Source organism: Rutilus rutilus, assembly GCF_951802725.1.
Source record: "Rutilus rutilus genome assembly, chromosome: 3".
NCBI classification, from domain to species: Eukaryota; Metazoa; Chordata; class Actinopteri; order Cypriniformes; family Leuciscidae; genus Rutilus; species Rutilus rutilus.
In genome coordinates, this window is record NC_140211.1 from 18,049,332 (window position 1) to 18,066,831 (window position 17,500).

The window sequence follows — 17,500 nt, forward strand, 5'->3', positions numbered from 1 at the left end:
AAAGGATGAATCCAGATGTTTAATTGGTCAGTTGAAACAGCAGGTCCCCTGTAGGACCCACGGGTTTGGCAACCGCTCAGAGCTGCAGATGGACAGCTAATTACACTTTCTAGAATAACTGTGGCCTCAGTGTAAGAACTCAGGTGGGATAACATACAGTTCCCCAAAAAGACTCGTAATGAGCTTTCAACCTAGACAGAATGGAATTCAAATGCCTTGATTTATTTTTGAATTGAATCTACAAGAGGGAGAAATTAGAAACATGAGTGTAAAAACATCTTGTCGAGTGCTCCCAGAGGTGGATGAAGGACAAAGAACATTCATTTTCATGTTGTTGCGACATGTCAACCACAACAGGCTCTAAAGTGCTATTTTGAAAAGCTCCACTCAAGAGCTGGAGGGAAATACAAGGATTCCCGAAGGTGGCGGGACTTTTGTTTAGAATCTCTCTTGCTTAAATGGCAGAGGGAAAACCGTGAGGAAAGCTTGGATTACTGGAAGGATTTCTGTTCAGTTCCCAGACCATTATAGAGGTCAAGCTCAGAGCCAGTCTCAAGGCCGTGGGTGAGTTCATGGAGAGGTTGTCCATTTCAATCTACGGACGAGAGATTATTATCCGAACTTTGTTTTTACTTAAATTAGCGTTTCCACTTAACACATCAGACACACCATTGTCTTCTCACTTTCAATCACTTGCTTTCAACTTTCTTTTTTGACTTCTCGCTATTCAGTCATGTTCGCAAACATGTTTCTATCCAACCGTGCAGCCCATCACGTGTACCTGAGGGGGTAACAGATTTCCCGCATACAACCTTATCAGACAGTCATTCTATTCAGCCAGCTCATCCTCTGGCCTCATCCCAAAGAAAGAGAGAGAGGGGAAAAAAGGACGGTTTGACATTCCTCTCTTCATCTCCATTTTGTCTCCAGTCCACCTTTTCAAAAAAAGAGACTATTTTTGTCTGGGATTCCCTCCAAACCGTACTCAAAGTCAGGTCTCTGGACAGCAAACTAGAGATGGGGCTTGAGCTGTAGAAAGATGATGAGAGAAACATGGGGTCAGGTGATTCCACACGCAAAATTAAGACTTCACAAGGCTGTAAAGTCTTAAATAAGAAAAAAGAAACAAGAAGCCTCAAATGTCAACATTTACCACCTTTCAACAGAAAAATCATCATAAACAGCAAATTTAACGTATTTTAATGTAAATTAACGATATGCTTTAGCTACATGGCATCTTACATTTATTTTTTATTTAAAGGGTTAGTTCACCCAAAAATGAAAATTATGTCATTAACCCTCTGGGGACCAAGCTGTTTTTGGGGTCCTTGAGATGTTCTGACATGCTCTGACATTTGTGCTTTTTTCAGTTATTTATAAACATGTTAATGGCAAAGGTGTAAATTCACTCTATATAGCACAAACAGGGCTACCATAATATGCGAGCAACGTGTATGTAGATGTTTGTATTTTTAAGAGAATAATGTTTATGCGTGATTATTGGAAAAAATTAAAATGAAAGTTGCTGAATTAAGACCACAAAACACATTAAATATGTGTCCACAAGACTTTTGACTAATGGATGTTTTCTCTTTGAGTTCTAGCTTCAAAATTATGTGAACATAGTCTTGCTTTATCGTTCACAAAAAAAAAAATACATTGATTTAAATGGTGTAAAACAGGTTTTGCTTGGAAAGCCAATATGCGAGGGGGAGGAGTAGTTTACACCTTAGATTACAATGTCCCACCCACTCTGCATAATGACTCTGCATAATTAGCCATTCATTCAGGTGTGACACTGACTGAGCCACAATGCAAGGACAAAAGATGTATTTAGAAGAAGACTTATATTGACCATTTAAGATTTCGCTTACATCTATCTTGTAAATATGTTTTGCTATTTTATTAAAAATGTTACAATTACAACAATAATTACAATTTCAACAATATTTCAAGTCAGTGTACTCTTTCTTTGTAAAAAAGAAAAAGAAAAAAGATTATAGGCCAACATTTTATCATATGTATTCATTATTTTGAATATAGCAAATATATATATATATATATATAAATAACGTTAGATATGAGCAGAAATTGCTAAACAAAAACTTAGGCTATTTGATGTGGCAGTATATTCTACAGTAGCCTAAAAACTGTACCCAAATCTAGTCAACAAGTGACTGACTGTAACGTTGTTTTTATGAAAAATATTAGGGAATATAAATGCTAATTTGCAGTTTAATACGTTGCTTATACAAATACATTTTATTTCAACATATTCCAGTCGATTTTTACTCATCTCAGTAGGCTATAGCAAAGCAGTTTATTCTTTCAAACACAGACGCGCGATTCATATTTAGGCTAAACAGTCTTTACAAATATGTACCCTTCATTCATCTCACAGAAAGGCGAGTCATATTATAGAAATGCGATTCATCTTTTTGCGGTTTGCATAGGCCTACACTAACGTTATTCCATAACGTTATTCCACATCAACACTTGAGAAAAGAAAACAGCCTACCTCACTCCTCAGCGGGATCTGCTCCTCATATCAGGAGATATTGCTCCTCATATCAGCACTGTTCTGATGAAACTTTTCTCCATAAGGTAGGCTATATTATGCTTCACTCGCGACGTGCTTTGTTTACAGCTGATGTGGGCGTTCTCAGAATTTGCGTTTGAATAGCACGCGCTCTCCGGGGAGTGGTCAAATTACTTTTGAATGGCTCGTAATGAGCTCGACTGGAGTCGCTCTCTTTTTGTACAGATTACAGAAGCTGAGAATATTTGTTTTTTATATAAATTACTTCATTTAAAAGATGCGATCTCAAGCTTTATGCCCGTGGGTCTGTTTGCCTGTTTGACTGAATTTTCGCGGAGTTATAGATCATTTTCGAACGCGTTTCAAATGGGAGTTTACTGACAGAGAGAAGGCAGAAATCGCATCATGTTAATTTTTCTTTATTTGTCAAAAAGCAAAACACTTTATTTTTATTGTGAGTATACAGAAAAAAAATAGAAACTGAACAGGATCGATTGATGTATTACACGAAAATGAAAGATCAAAATTAACAGAGCATTTAGTGTTTATTTTCATTGCTAAAAAAAAAAAAAACTAGCAAAACGCGCGGGCACGTTTTTGGTCCCCAGAGGGTTAATGACTCACCCTCATGTCGTTCCAAGCCCGTAAGACCTCCGTTCATCTTCGGAACACAGTTTAAGATATTTTAGATTTAGTCCGAGAGCTTTCTGTCCCTCCATTGAAAATGTATGTACGGTATACTGTCCATGTCCAGAATGCCCAGGTAATACAGACATCATCAAAGTAGTCCAAGTGATTACAGTGGCTCAATCTTAAGTTTATAAAGCGACGAGAATACTTTTTGTGTGCAAAAACAAACAAAAATAACGCCTTTATTCCACTATTCATTTCCTTCTCTGTGGGCCTCGAGTCTTTTCACGTAGTGTAACTGCGTAGCGCTTCTGGGTTGTACGTCACACGCATCACACACATGACCAGCGTCGGCCAATAGTGAGCCTACGTGTGACGTACAACACAGATGCGCTACGCAGTTATACTACGTGAAAAGACTCGAGGCCCAGAGAGAAGGAAATGAATAGTGGAATAAAGTCGTTAGTTTTTGCGCACAAAAAGTATTCTCGTCGCTTTATAAACTTAAGATTGAGCCACTGTAGTCACTTGGATTACTTTGATGATGTCTGTATTACCTTTTCTGGACATGGACAGTATACCGTACATACATTTTCAATGGAGGGACAGAAAGCTCTCGGACTAAATTTAAAATATCTTAAACTGTGTTCCGAAGATGAACGGAGGTCTTACGGGCTTGGAACGACATGAGGGTGAGTCATTAATGACATAATTTTCATTTTTGGGTGAACTAACCCTTTAAGATCAGGACATGATGTCAGATATGCTAGATATGCAGATACAGTATCTAAAATCTTTACTGATGGATCAAGCAGATGTACAAATGTCCTCACAGGCTTTCAAATAAGGCCTAATTTATCACCAATCCACTGAAGGCATTTCTAAGTTTAAAAGAACAGCATTTATTTGAAATAGAAATGTCTTTACTGTCACTTTTGATCAAATTTCATTTGTTTTTTCCAAGTGAAAGTATTAATTTCTTTCAAAAAGGCAAAAAAGAGTCATGACTCCAAACATTTGTACAGTAGTATATTTATTTAAGACACATAGTGCAACAGCTCCTCCGGTGACCCGAGTTTGTGCAGAGTACTCCATTGCTTTCAATGAGAAACCATTGGCATCATTACACAGACACGTTGGGCATAGGAATGTGTTCATCGCCATGATGAAATCATATAGGCTACAGGATTATAATTTTACCATTATGACATGTTGAGGTAGGATTCTCAATTTAATCAGCCACCATAATTTTACTTACATTTATTTTATTTACGCTATTTAGACATGTTTGAACACGTAACCGAACCCCACCCCTAAACCTACCCATTAGTGTATTGTATAATATAAAACACAAGAAATAAGAGGCAGGTACAAGTGTCAGGTAAAAAGTCCAAGTGTTCCGAGGCCAAACAATTGATTTGTGTGAAGAAAAGACCCAAAAGCAATCACTGTCAGTGTTGCTAGATCAGGTTGACGATTTCCAGCCCAAAAGCTCCCAAAAACCTGCCCAAAACCAACCCAAATCATTCACTGCCAAAAGAATGTGATATAATTCTATTGTCATGACAACCAAGGTGTATAAGTACCATTTATGTCCCTAAAACTAAATAATGATGACAAGAAATTATAAAAATCGATTTTCCTACCAGTAGAACAAAACAACAGGAAAATGGATCGGAACATGGCAAATACAGTAAAAGAAAATTAGCAGATGACAAATTTTTTTTGCTACTCAAACAGATAGAAACTATTCCCCCTAAGTCCCCCCGAATATGCAAATTAGCCCCAACTCCACTCAATCACACCAGCTCAGACTCAGAGATCCACTCGCTCAACTTTACTGTAGTAAACGCTGCACAATGGCAAGTGGAAATACTGATTTAATTCAGCCATATATGTTTGAAACAGAAACTGATTCAGAAGTGGAAGAGTGAATTACACAGGGTCGTATACAAGTCGATGTATCAGAATGGTAATGCGTTTTATGTATCACTCTCTACAACGTTGGACACAAAACGGTAATTAATATGGTTAGCCTTTTGCTTGACTACATTATCAAACAGCTAATAATGTGTTATTAATGTTACACAAACCATGTTACCATTCGCCATCTCAGTCTGCCTTCTAAAAATTTGTATCCTTAGGAACACTTTAAGCAACTTATAATGTCAGTGGAGAAAGGCATATAGTTTATCATAACACTGTAATAAACATCATATACATAATTCACCCGCTATATTGCTAAATGTACCCGATTTTTCATATCAACAGAAAAATATACCAGGATAGCCTTGCTTCTCGAGACCCCCCTGCTTCAGAGCATAGTTAATGATATGCTAAAGCCAGCTGGCACGTTGACGCGATTGGTTACAAGGTAGTTTGTGATGTAAGGAACACCGGCGATTTCAAACCACGTTTTTGTCTTTTTTCACAGCAGTTTTACGTATAAAATCCTCAGCAATGGTGTTGACATGAATTTGCATTTGGTTTGTCTTAAAGCATATTAAAAACACATTAAGACATATAAACAACATTAAAAACTTTTCTGTAAAGAAAAGATAAAGATTTTCTGTAAAGTACATCAAATATTTGCAAACGGCAGTCAAGAAATTACCAGACTTTAAACCTTGCACACACCTCACAAAAAATGTATTAATGACAATAATAATACTGCACTTACCTTTTTGTTGCGCTTTAACTTCAAACAAAACTAGTACGTCTTTCTTGAAGTACACATTGTGGAACATAACACAAAACTTAGCACAGTCAAAACTGATGACTCTTTGACTGTCGGGGATGAGTATAGTGCAGTCTGGAGGGTTTAAAAGTTGCAGATGTCCTGGTCAGGCCAGTGTGCACATGATGGACAGGAGTTGTCCTATATTCGATTGCAATTAAGTCATTCAGCTGTGCTCTCAGCGTTAAATTATAGGCGGCCTGTTTATAAATAGCCTTCGAGTCATTTCCCATCTCAGGTGTAATCCACATTTTGAGAGTTGGGTCAATCTCCCACTTTGTCTTTACTGTAGATACAACTTACTGTATATTTCTGACACTTTGGCACAGCGATCCCTTGAATACAGCTAAACGGTACCGTGCTAAAAACCCGTCAGTCATGAATTATCACGTCTGCCTGCTGATTGGCTAAAAGCGTGCTCGTCGGCGATGTCAACACAAACGCCAGCCGTCTCAGCCGGCCTGTTTGTTTGGTAACGTCATGATGACTGATTTTATGGAGTACATGCACACTTGAGTTGTTTATTAACCAATTAGACTATAAAAATGATATGTTTGAAAACCACCGAACTGACCTCAGACCAGCCCAACTTTTGTCTACTCGCCGAAACCATTTTTTACCCACACAAATTCAAACCCCCCCATTTGGTGGGAACCCGCCCAATCTGGCAACACTGTCACTGTCTCCATCCGCCATAGGTCCTATGCACACATTAAAAAATTGCCGTTTACATCAGCTTTGATAAAGAAATGGCATTGGCTCTTGTATGTCTCGTGAGAGTCGGGTGTATCTTTTGAATGAGATATGACTGCGTGCATTCATAGAGTCGGAGTGGGATCTTTTTAACGATTAAAACAAGATCCACTCTGTTCTTCACATAAAGATATCCTATGGCTTCAGTAGACAATGAGTTATTTCTTAAACTTTTATACTGCTTTTGGTCAGTTTTTGCAATAAATACCTGTGACTGTACTTTTATTTGCCTGTTATGGCATATTTGTTTTTATATTGTTGAGAAGTGTGTAGGTTTAGGGTAGGAGTGTGGTTAGTTGCTCCAACACATAAAAATGTAAATATTTATAAAATAATTTCTACTTTAAAAAATGCAAAGAATTAAATGTGTCTTGATCTGGCGCATAAGGCAAACAACTGAAAGCAAAGAAGTACCTTGTGCGTCGAAAATTTACGATAAAGGGGTAACCTGGGCGATAAAAAGTGACACAGAGGGCTCCAACATGTTGCACTTGTTAATTAGTTCCATCAAACCTGTTCTGTTTCAGTTAATCATCCCCTGTCTATTTAAGCCCTCAGTTTCCTGTTTCATTGTCCAGAATTGTTTAGATTAGTGTGTAGTTGTGACTCTTATTCTCCTGCGTGTTCTCCTTGTTCATTAAAAGACTCTTTGTTTATCTTTGACTTATGCGTGCGTGTGACTACACGTGACACCATGCTTTCCTGTAAGATCTGTCCTATCTAATAAAAGCGTAATAAAAAATATGTTAAAAAGACAGTTGACGGTTACGTGACAACGCTAGGGCAACCACAGACAATTGACTTTGTGTGTAATAAACATCAGATTGCAGTACAAAAATTCCTAATAAATTCCTGAAAGTAACTCCCCGGAAAGTTGGTGAATAATTCCTATACAGGAAAATAAAGGGGTTAAGGAGTTTTTCGCATTGATGCTTCATGGTATCACTTCTCTTCGGTCTCTCTTTGTGTGGTCGGTTTTGAATGCATCAACCTTTCAGTGAACCTACAGAGTCGCACCTCAGTTTCCCATGTTCAGCAAAGTGTATCACACACACACACCATCTCCATCTCTTGTCCTTCTGATACGTGTATGTGTGTGTGTCTTTCTCTAATGTGAGGGAAAAGTAAAAGGAACGTCACCACCGAGAATCCGATAGAGCCACACAAAGGGAAAGTTGAGGGACAGATAGAAGACAGGAGAGAGATACAGGGCGTGGAGTCAGGGGAGAGGGAGAGAAAAGAAAGTGAGGGCTCAAAAGCAAGAGGGTCAGAGAGATAGACAGAAAGAAAGACAGGAGAGATGAATGAACAGTAGAAAGGCGTCTGGGGTCTCAGCGGCCTTGAGTAGCTCTCTGTCTCCGAGCCCAATTAAGGGCACAAAGATAAACCGGTGCTTCTTTTGTAGAAAAAGAGGGAGGGCAAAAGAAGGGGGAGAGAAGAAGAAGAGGAAGGATCTTTTTACAGTCTGGAGACAGTTTTTATCTGCTAACTACCCCACTTTCTAAAACAGCCCCATTTGCTGTTGGCCTCCCCTTCCATTCAGCGTCTTTCTCTCTCTTTCACTTTTTGGGCTAGAGTGTTTGTCTCCGCATGCCCGCTGTCCTCTCGCTGGCTCTGGTTACTCTTTAAAGGGCAATGGGAGAGAAAGGAAGAACACGGTAGCAAGAGCTTAGAGGATAATACAACCACTTAAACCCTGTGAATGAAAGAGATAGATGTGCACAGGAGACACAGTGACCTCTGACCCTGCTTCTTTCACTCATTTCTTCCACAGTCAACTTTGTCTTTTGAACCATGCAGTTACATTTTGCTCAAACAAATTATTCAGTGCGATAATGTCTGATGTTAATCTTCTTTTATTTTCAATTATTAATGCAATTTCAATTATCTGTAAAACAATAAATGGCTCAAGATAAATGACACCACAATTAAACTTTCTCTTCAGTGCGACAAACAAGTTGATGATAATGTGAGGGACAAAAGGCATAGTAAGCAATCTACCAGATTGAGGAATTACATCTAGATTTGTGAAAACAATGGACATGACAGAAGCACAAAAGACTGCATTAGCGCCATCTCATGGTATTGAGGTGGAACAAAGGTGAACTGCAGGAAATACAGCAGCGTGGAGAGAAGGTGTCTTGAGAACAGTGAATATGAATGAGAACTCGCCTTTAAGTATTTACTGAAGTTTTTTTTAGAAAGTGTGTATTGTATCTAGTTCAGATACTTGATTTCAAAAGTATGAAAGGTGTATTCTTAATTTATACCTTTTTATGTAAACATTAAAGATTAAGTAAGAACATTTTAAAAGAGTGAAATAATGGTCTCATCTGCTGTACAACACTGGGTATCACTACATTTCTAAACGATAGCCTTTTCTGCTTTTGAAACTATTTACAGGCTTACTTTAATGGCAGTTACACTCGTTTATCATACTTGAGCAGATACATTCAGTGGTTAAATTGAGGTTTATGTTTATATCCATGCTTTACTGGGTGTAATTTGTACTGTTTTAGAGGTGCATGTGTGTTGAAAAAAAAAGTGTGGCGCCTTGTAAAGGCTAATGAAAGTCAATTAAAACATTCAGTTTGATTACATCTAAGCTGTAAAGTTTATGGGGTGGCCACTGGACAAGCTAGCTAAGTAATATAACACACCAGAGAATGGCACTAAAATACAACCGCACTAGAACTATATAGCAACAGATGACATTACATTTTTGCAGTTTATATGTATTGTCTGTGCAAAAATGTAATGTCATATTTACAATACATCAAAGAAAGCACCAGTGTTTAAGTCTACGTTAATTTCCAGATTACTGCTGTTCTGGCAATTTCTTTCTCAGGTAACAAAGACTGTAACAAGTTTCCTTAATTCAATTTTGGGTTAGTTCACCCAAAAATGAAAGCTCTAGCGTAAAGTTCTGCCAGGAAGACTCAAATGTTAAGTCACTCATTACTTTCTGGTCTATCCAATCACTATCTAATACTTGGAATACATAAAAGTTTTACACGTTTCAGTTCGCAGATGACGGCACAAACATTCACCACCACCAGGATGGTCCCTGTCAATATCCTCCCCGGGGGTCAGCTGCGCCCCTGCCTTCATCTTCAGGCAGGATATGCAGAGTCCGCTAGCCTCCAAATGTGAACTACGGACGGGGCCTACGCCAAAGAACTTTACCATCCAATATTGTTGTTTTCATTTTCTGGTCTATTAATTAATAAATGTCATTGTGATATCATCTTGCCTTCCGAGTCTTTCTGGTAGAAATGATAATTCTGTCATCATTTCACCCTCATGTCGTTCCAAAGCTGTAAGACTTTCGTTCATCTTCAGAACACAAATTAAGATATTTTTGATGAAATCTGAGAGATTTCTGTCCTTCCATTGAGTCCACACAACTACCACTTTGGCGCTTATTTTTTAAATATTTTTAATGAAATCTGAGCGATTTCAGTCCCTCCATTGACAACTACGCAACTACCACCCAAGTTCATAAAGAGACCGTAACTAATAAATACTGTATGAATCGAGCGATTAAGTACAAATTTTCTGAAGAGACATGATCGTGTTTATGATGAACAGATTTAATTTAGGGTTTTATTCACATATAAACATTGATTAGCAAACATAAACAGAAGCTCAACAGTACTTGCTTTGAAACTATGCTGGAGGATATAGAGAGCATCAGCCAGACTGACGGTGAAGTAGTGCAAACATTCTAGACAGATACAAGACAGAAGCGCAGATGTAAGCATGTGAAACATTTTTGCAAATAAAAAAGAAATGACACATCCACACGTGGTCTGGTGTGACTTGTTAAATGTCCTCTGGAGCAAGCCTCTGGCTTATTTGTTTACAAGATGAGTTCAGTCAAAGCTACGGAGTAGATGTTTAGGAGGGTGGCATTCTTTGTAGTCACCCAACATGAAATTAAAACAACATTATGTTCTTACCACACAAGAATTTTTATGCTCACCAATAAAAGAGGTCAATAAAAGAGACGCCTAATGATTCAAGCACACAAAAACGTATTCATGTACACACCAAAAATCCTCTGTATCTGTAGACATTCATACAAACAAGTATACACACTAGATGTATACTAACTGATCTCAATTCTTTACCAACGCTTGGGATGGCGTTAATGTGAATTAATCTTTGATATTGATTTTAACTGTTGAGATGAAGGTCTAATAACCAGGCACATTAGAGTGGTGGCTCTAATGATGTATGTGTGAGCACATATGTGTATTAATAAAGCTGAATAAATTGACTCATTAACTCTCTGTATACGTGCTTGTTCATTAATTCGTTCATACCTTTCTTCATTTGGTCGTTCACACATTGGTTCCAGGTGTGAGAGGCAGGGCTGAATGTGGGCTATGGTATGAGAATGTACTTAGTCAGGAATGTGTCTACATATATGTGTATGTGTGTGAGGAGTCAAATAAATACCATACACTGCGGGGGCCGGTTTTTGTGGGTACCAGGGTGTTTTTTAGCCCAAGAAAAGGCGTCTGTACCGAGCTTAATTGCCCCTCATGCCCTGAGGGAACCTAGTATCCAATGTGGACATAGTTTGGGGGTCTAGAGGGGGTGTACAGTGTGGAGACACAGAGTGCGGTACTTCCGTTGGCCCCTGTAGTCCACCAGAGGGGGATCAGTGTGGGATGCCTGTTCGGGCATTGGGCCCCTGCTTCTGAATACCCCACTGCTACATAGCCTAAGGGTTCAGCGACACCTGGCTAGTGAAGGGAAATATGCGGTTATATGGGTGCACACACCAGAAATCTGCTATATATCTGCTATATGTTCAGACTGACTCGGGTACTTTGTCTCTTACCATGTGCTCAAGCACTACACCTCATACAACAAATAATGGAACAACACTAATAAAACATGGATGGGAATGATAAGGAATTTAATGATTACAATTCCAGCTCTGATCCCTCTTTTGAGGAAAAAATATTTGGAGACAAAAAATAAAAACCATTCCTATTGCCAAAAGATGAGATCATTTAATATTGTAATTAACAATAGAAACAATTCTACCAATGCTGAAAGACTTCTTAAAGGTAGGGTAGGCAGTTTTTTTCCCTCATAAACACTGTTTGTTATTCTGGTTGGAACACTATTCACATCCTGATGGCAATTAATAATAGAAGTGGTCTAAATATTAAAACACGTACATATATTGTCTGTGGAAATCTCAGGACCAAAAAATATTCGTCCAATCATTGTATTCAGTCCGATACGATGTCTGTCATATGTACAGTGCCGGTCAGAATTATTTTCCCCCTTGGTAAATATGATCAAAGATGGCTGTAAAACATAAATCTGCATTGTTAATCCTTTTGATATTTTATTTAAAAAAAACAAAGAGCAAAAATGTAACCTTTCATTGAAGTAAAATAATTGAAAGTGGGAGGAAAATTACTTAATGAAATAAATGTTTTTCTCCAAAACACGCTGGGAACAATTATTTTCCCCCTTTTATTAAATACTTTTTGCAACCTCCTTTTTCCAAGATAACAGCTCTGAGTCTTCTCCTATAATGCCTGATGAGTTTGGAGAACACCATTCCTCCATACAGAATCTCTCCAGATCCTTCAGATTCCCAGATCCATGTCGGCAATGCTTCTCTTCAGTTCAGCCCACTCATTTTCTACAGGGTTCAGGTCAGGGACTGGGATGGCCATTGCAGATGCTTGGTTTTGTGCTCAGTGACCCATTTTTGTTTTGATTTTGATGTTTGTTTTTGGATCACTGTCCTGTTGGAAGATCCAAACATGGCCCATTATAAGATTTCTAGCAGGGGTTGTCAGGTTCATTTTCAGACCCAAATTGCTGTTTCACTCTATAAGAGCACAAATCAAATAAACACAAAGTGTACCTGAGTGTGATTTGTTTTTTTTGTTTGTTTTTCTTTTGCTGTTTGAGCATAAACAACATCTGCAAAGTTACAATGTTCAAAGTTCAATGCAAAGGGAGATATTTGTCTTTTAAAGAAATTGCTTTTTAAGGACTACAACAAACGGCTGGTAGGGACTACACGACATTCCTCCCGGGTTAGTGACATCACTAACCCTAAAATGTACATAAACTCCACTCCCGGGAACGCGTAACTATAGATTATCAAGACAGAATATGCTAATCAATGACTAGAAGATAGCTACACATAAGCTACATAAATTCACCAACTAACCATTCAGAAATATTGTCTACATGTTGTCACTTCTTCTTGAGTCTCTCCATCTTTCTGACTTCAGTTTGAACATAAAAGGCAAAAAAATTAATAATTTCAGTGCATGTCTGTGTGAGGTAAAATGACACAAGCTCCGCCCTCTGTGCTGGGAGCAGCAGCTCATTTGCATTTAAAGGAACAGACACAAAAACGGTGCGTTTTTGCTTACCCTCAAAAAGTGACAACTTTATATAAAAATATCTGTGGGGTATTTTGAGCTAAAACTTCACATACACACTCTGGGGACATCAAATACTTATTTTACATCTTGTGAAAAGGGCATTATACCATCCCTTTAGGGCTGGGACGGTATGGATTTTTTCTTACCGCGGTTGAAAAGCAAGAAATTCCCGCGGTATAGCGGTAAACCGCTTTAAACCTCAACCCCCCTCCCCCAGTTTTTTTTTTGCGACGTCGCGGCTGGAACAACAAACACAAAGTGTGGCAATGATAATCTCAGGTACTGTTTATGCGCTTTATTTAATGTTAAAAGCTTGCAATGTGACTGAATATCGTTTAGTGCTCCAGCTTTGTAGCTGTAAAAGAAACAATGGATAATTCACCTCAGATCTTGAAATTAAACAAATGGAAACAAGAACGTTCAAACTGTGAACATAGGCTACTGAGTTACTAAAACAATATTTGTCAAAGAATACACTTGTAGCCTATGTATTTTTAATAATGTTTAAATGGTGTAATATTTGTGAATTTGATTATACAGCCTTACTTATCCATTTTCTTGCAAGTGCTGTCAAGATTACTCTCTGGTGCTGTGAGTGTGCACTTGCCGCGACTCTGCGAGGGTTGACAAACGCGGTCTTCACGTGAGAGAATTGTGTTAAATAAGCACGTGCAATTAAAAGCTGAGGTCCTGCTTTTGGGGCTTCAAATTATAGGCTATCTTTATTGAAGCGGTGCGGAGAGACGCTTCTGAAACGCGCCGCGTCGTGGCTGTTGTAAACACAAGCATTGACTAGAGTGGGCGCGATCAGCTCCGGCTCCGCGTCGCAGCCATAACGCGCCACAGAGTGTAAATAAGGGGTTAGTCAATAGCCTACGAATGGAATGTTATTATGTGTCTTGGAACAACTTGCGAACTGTTGGATTTGCTCCATCTTTTGATGAAGTTTTGTTTAGAAAACCTTGAATCCATGTAAGACACAATGTTATTAGACACAATCCATGTCATTAGAATCAATGAATCCATGTCATTAGACACAATGTGAACACATGTGAAGGCCAGTGTTTATTATTTATTTATTTTTTATTATTATTATTTTTTTCGGTGATGACGGTGACGAGCTCAGACCCGCGGTAGGTGTCACGTGACCGCGGTATTGCGGTAATGCGGTAACCGTCCCAGCCCTACACCCCTTTAATATCAACACTGTTTAACAAAACCTGTTTTTTAAACATTGATTGCTCATGAGGTTCTGCTGGTATTGCATCAAAAACAATGCTATATTCTCGTGGAGATACTGGAATCCCAAATGTCTTTAAAAATTCAGTATATGTAAATGTACCCTAAAATGTAAATATGCCCTAGTTATTTATCAGTTGTGAGACCATTAGAATATAATTTTTAACCCAACTGTCGTAGAAGATTGATTTATTCTTATATTAAACCATTTTATTATTCCAAATTAACGGTTACCTGAGTGTAAGTGGCAAGAGTTAATGATTTCCGTCACCCGTCAGATCCATCCACGTGAAGCTGTTATCAGTTAGCAAACTCTGTGATGCTCCTGCTACCCCAGAGGAACTCCTAACTACTTGGCAATTAAGAGCACTATCTGGTTTTCTCCTCAGTGGCTCTGTCTCAATCGCTTAGATCACCTTTGATGCTCTCACATTTGCCAATGTAAGGGATGAACTTGAGTAAAGTTTCTCACCGGTAACATGAATTGTCCGATTCACTGCGATAGCGATCAATCGTTAAACTATATACAGTTCTTCCGAATCACGTCGTGTTGACTTCGTTATGAGATCATGTTGTCTTCACAATAGAATAGTATTCAGCTGAACAAAACAATGCAGTTCTGACTATATTTAAAACAAATAAACCAGCTTGCTATCTGTTATCATGCCGACAACATTCACATTTTCTTTTCTCTCTCTCGCTACCTCTGACCCTCTCCTGACTGACTTTTTCACTGGCCAATCAGAGTTGCCATAACATATATGAGGCGGGATCAAGCTGTTTTTAGCCAATAACGTTAAACCAAACACAACTTAATGACATGAACATTTCTGAACAGGTACACTTTCATTCAATAATAAACTCTCTTCACCAAACAGCACATTTCTGCCTATACCCATTTAAAATAAACAAATAAATAAAATAATAAAAATAATAATAATAAAGAATAATCATGTAGAAATTAACCCAAGGTTACACAGTTATTTGAATTAATTAGAGAGAGAGAGAGAGAGAGAGAGAGAGAGATGTGTGGGAATTACCTGTGTCTGTGCAGTGTCTCTCTACTAGCAATGAAGCTGTAAGTTGAATTACTTCAAAAACAGCAATGTTACCACTTCCTTGCGGAGTAATATAATGTAGCAATTCCATAGCAAAGCAACTTTATTAATAAGCCACGGGGCAGTGTTGTTGACGTTTCTGTGCTCCTGAATGTGCAGCGCGATCTCCGATCTGTGTGTGTGAGTGACGGATGTGTTTGCATCAATGAAAGGAGTGCATTAATATAGAATGGTGATTAAACAGACTTGAAACTAATTGTGCATAAAACGGTTTTAATGCACACCTTCCAGACAATCAGTACTGACATAATGTGCTAATGTGTACGCATTGCCATATGATTAACCCTCTGGGGTCGGCAAACGCGCCGGCGCGGTTTGCTGGATTTTCTTCACATAGTAGCACAATAGACTTAAATTACTCCGTCATTTATGGTCATACAGAAAAAAGAAATATGAAAAAAGAATCTGTGATATGTCTACTTTTGTATGTGTCCACTTACAATCAAATCAAAACATTGTGCTTTTGTAAAATAAAGAAAATAAACAGGGTGTGCTTTCTGCCTCTCCGTCTCGCTGAACTTTTTTTTCTTGAGCACGTCTATAAACTGAAACAAAACTCAGCGAATACTTGTCACACATTTATGAGCCATATATCTTTATAAACATTTAAGTGTGTACTTTTAAATGATCGGATTCAAACTGAAAACAAATATTCTTTGTTTAAGTAATTTGTATAAAACCAACAAGATGTCCAGTTTCTCAAACCCTTGCTCATTAGTTTTAATTTGACCACGCCCACGCGCGCAAAAGAGATTGACATGCAAATCATCCACATGGAACGCGAACGCGCTCATTACCTCAAACACAAAGCACCAAACTTCATCAGTCTCTGCTTTTCGTCGAGTTTGGAAGACACGCCGTGAGCTTTATTTACCCTTTGGATTTACCTCAGAAGAAGAAGAACGCGATTTGAAGACAAGAAAGATGTAAGGTAAGAAATATATTCTGAATTATATTAGTTAATGTTATTGTTGCATAAACTTCACATTGCAGTTGAACTGTTGCTAGAAATATGGTGAATATAATATTTAGACCCGTGTTTACTGTTAAATACTGTGTTTGTGGATATCTGCTCCAATGTAGATATGTATAAAATGGTAACCATAATGTTTCATATTTTGGAGCGCGCTGTGCGTTTGAATGTTTCATATTCAAAACGCGCTGTGCGTTTGAAAAGCAAAACACACCAAACATTAGGCTTCATGGTTTTACTCCAATCTCATTTCATAACATCATAACGAATGGAAATATTTTAAGTAACATATGATAATCAATATATTTTTCTCTAGCGTAGTTGTTACTGAAGTGTTCCTTTTTTAAAGATTTAGGGCTATAGGCTGCCTGCTATAGGCTATTGTTATTATTATTTTATGCAGCACTGCGCGTAGCCTATGCCTACAAGGCACAACAAACCTGGTGTTCATTATATATTGTTGGAAACATTTGTGTGTGTGTGTGTGTGTATTCTGTGAATTTTAAAAAGCAATTTTAACCAGAAAAATCTAAAATGTATTCCCAAAATCGTGCAGCCCTATAGTTTCTCTTGATATCAGCATGTTCACAGGTTTTTTTTTTTTTTACAGGGACCAGATGCCCCACTGATGCGTCCTGCTGACTTCAACATTCACATGAGTCTCTGTACATGAACATGGTAAAGTAAAAAATCAAACACCTTGGAAATGAAAGGTATGTACAATGTTTTTAGGAATGGCACAAAGGTCTCTGTCTTTGGATCATTGTTTTCAATAATGTGCTTTTTTGTCATTTGTTGTGTATCTTTGGATTATGTTGTGTTGTAAATAAATCCAAACAATCAAAAAGCCAATCTTTTTTAAATCTCCTCATTCTTTGTGCAAGGTTCCTCATAATGATAGGGCCTGATAGCACCTGATAGGGCCATTAGCGGAGGGTCTTTGTCTTTCTCAGGTGTGAAAGCCATTAATATTCAGGATGTGTTTACGCCTGCTCGCATAAAGATTTCTTACACAAAACACGTCTTACAAATTTTAAATCAATATATTGTCTTATCTGAATGAGCAGGTTTTTTTTC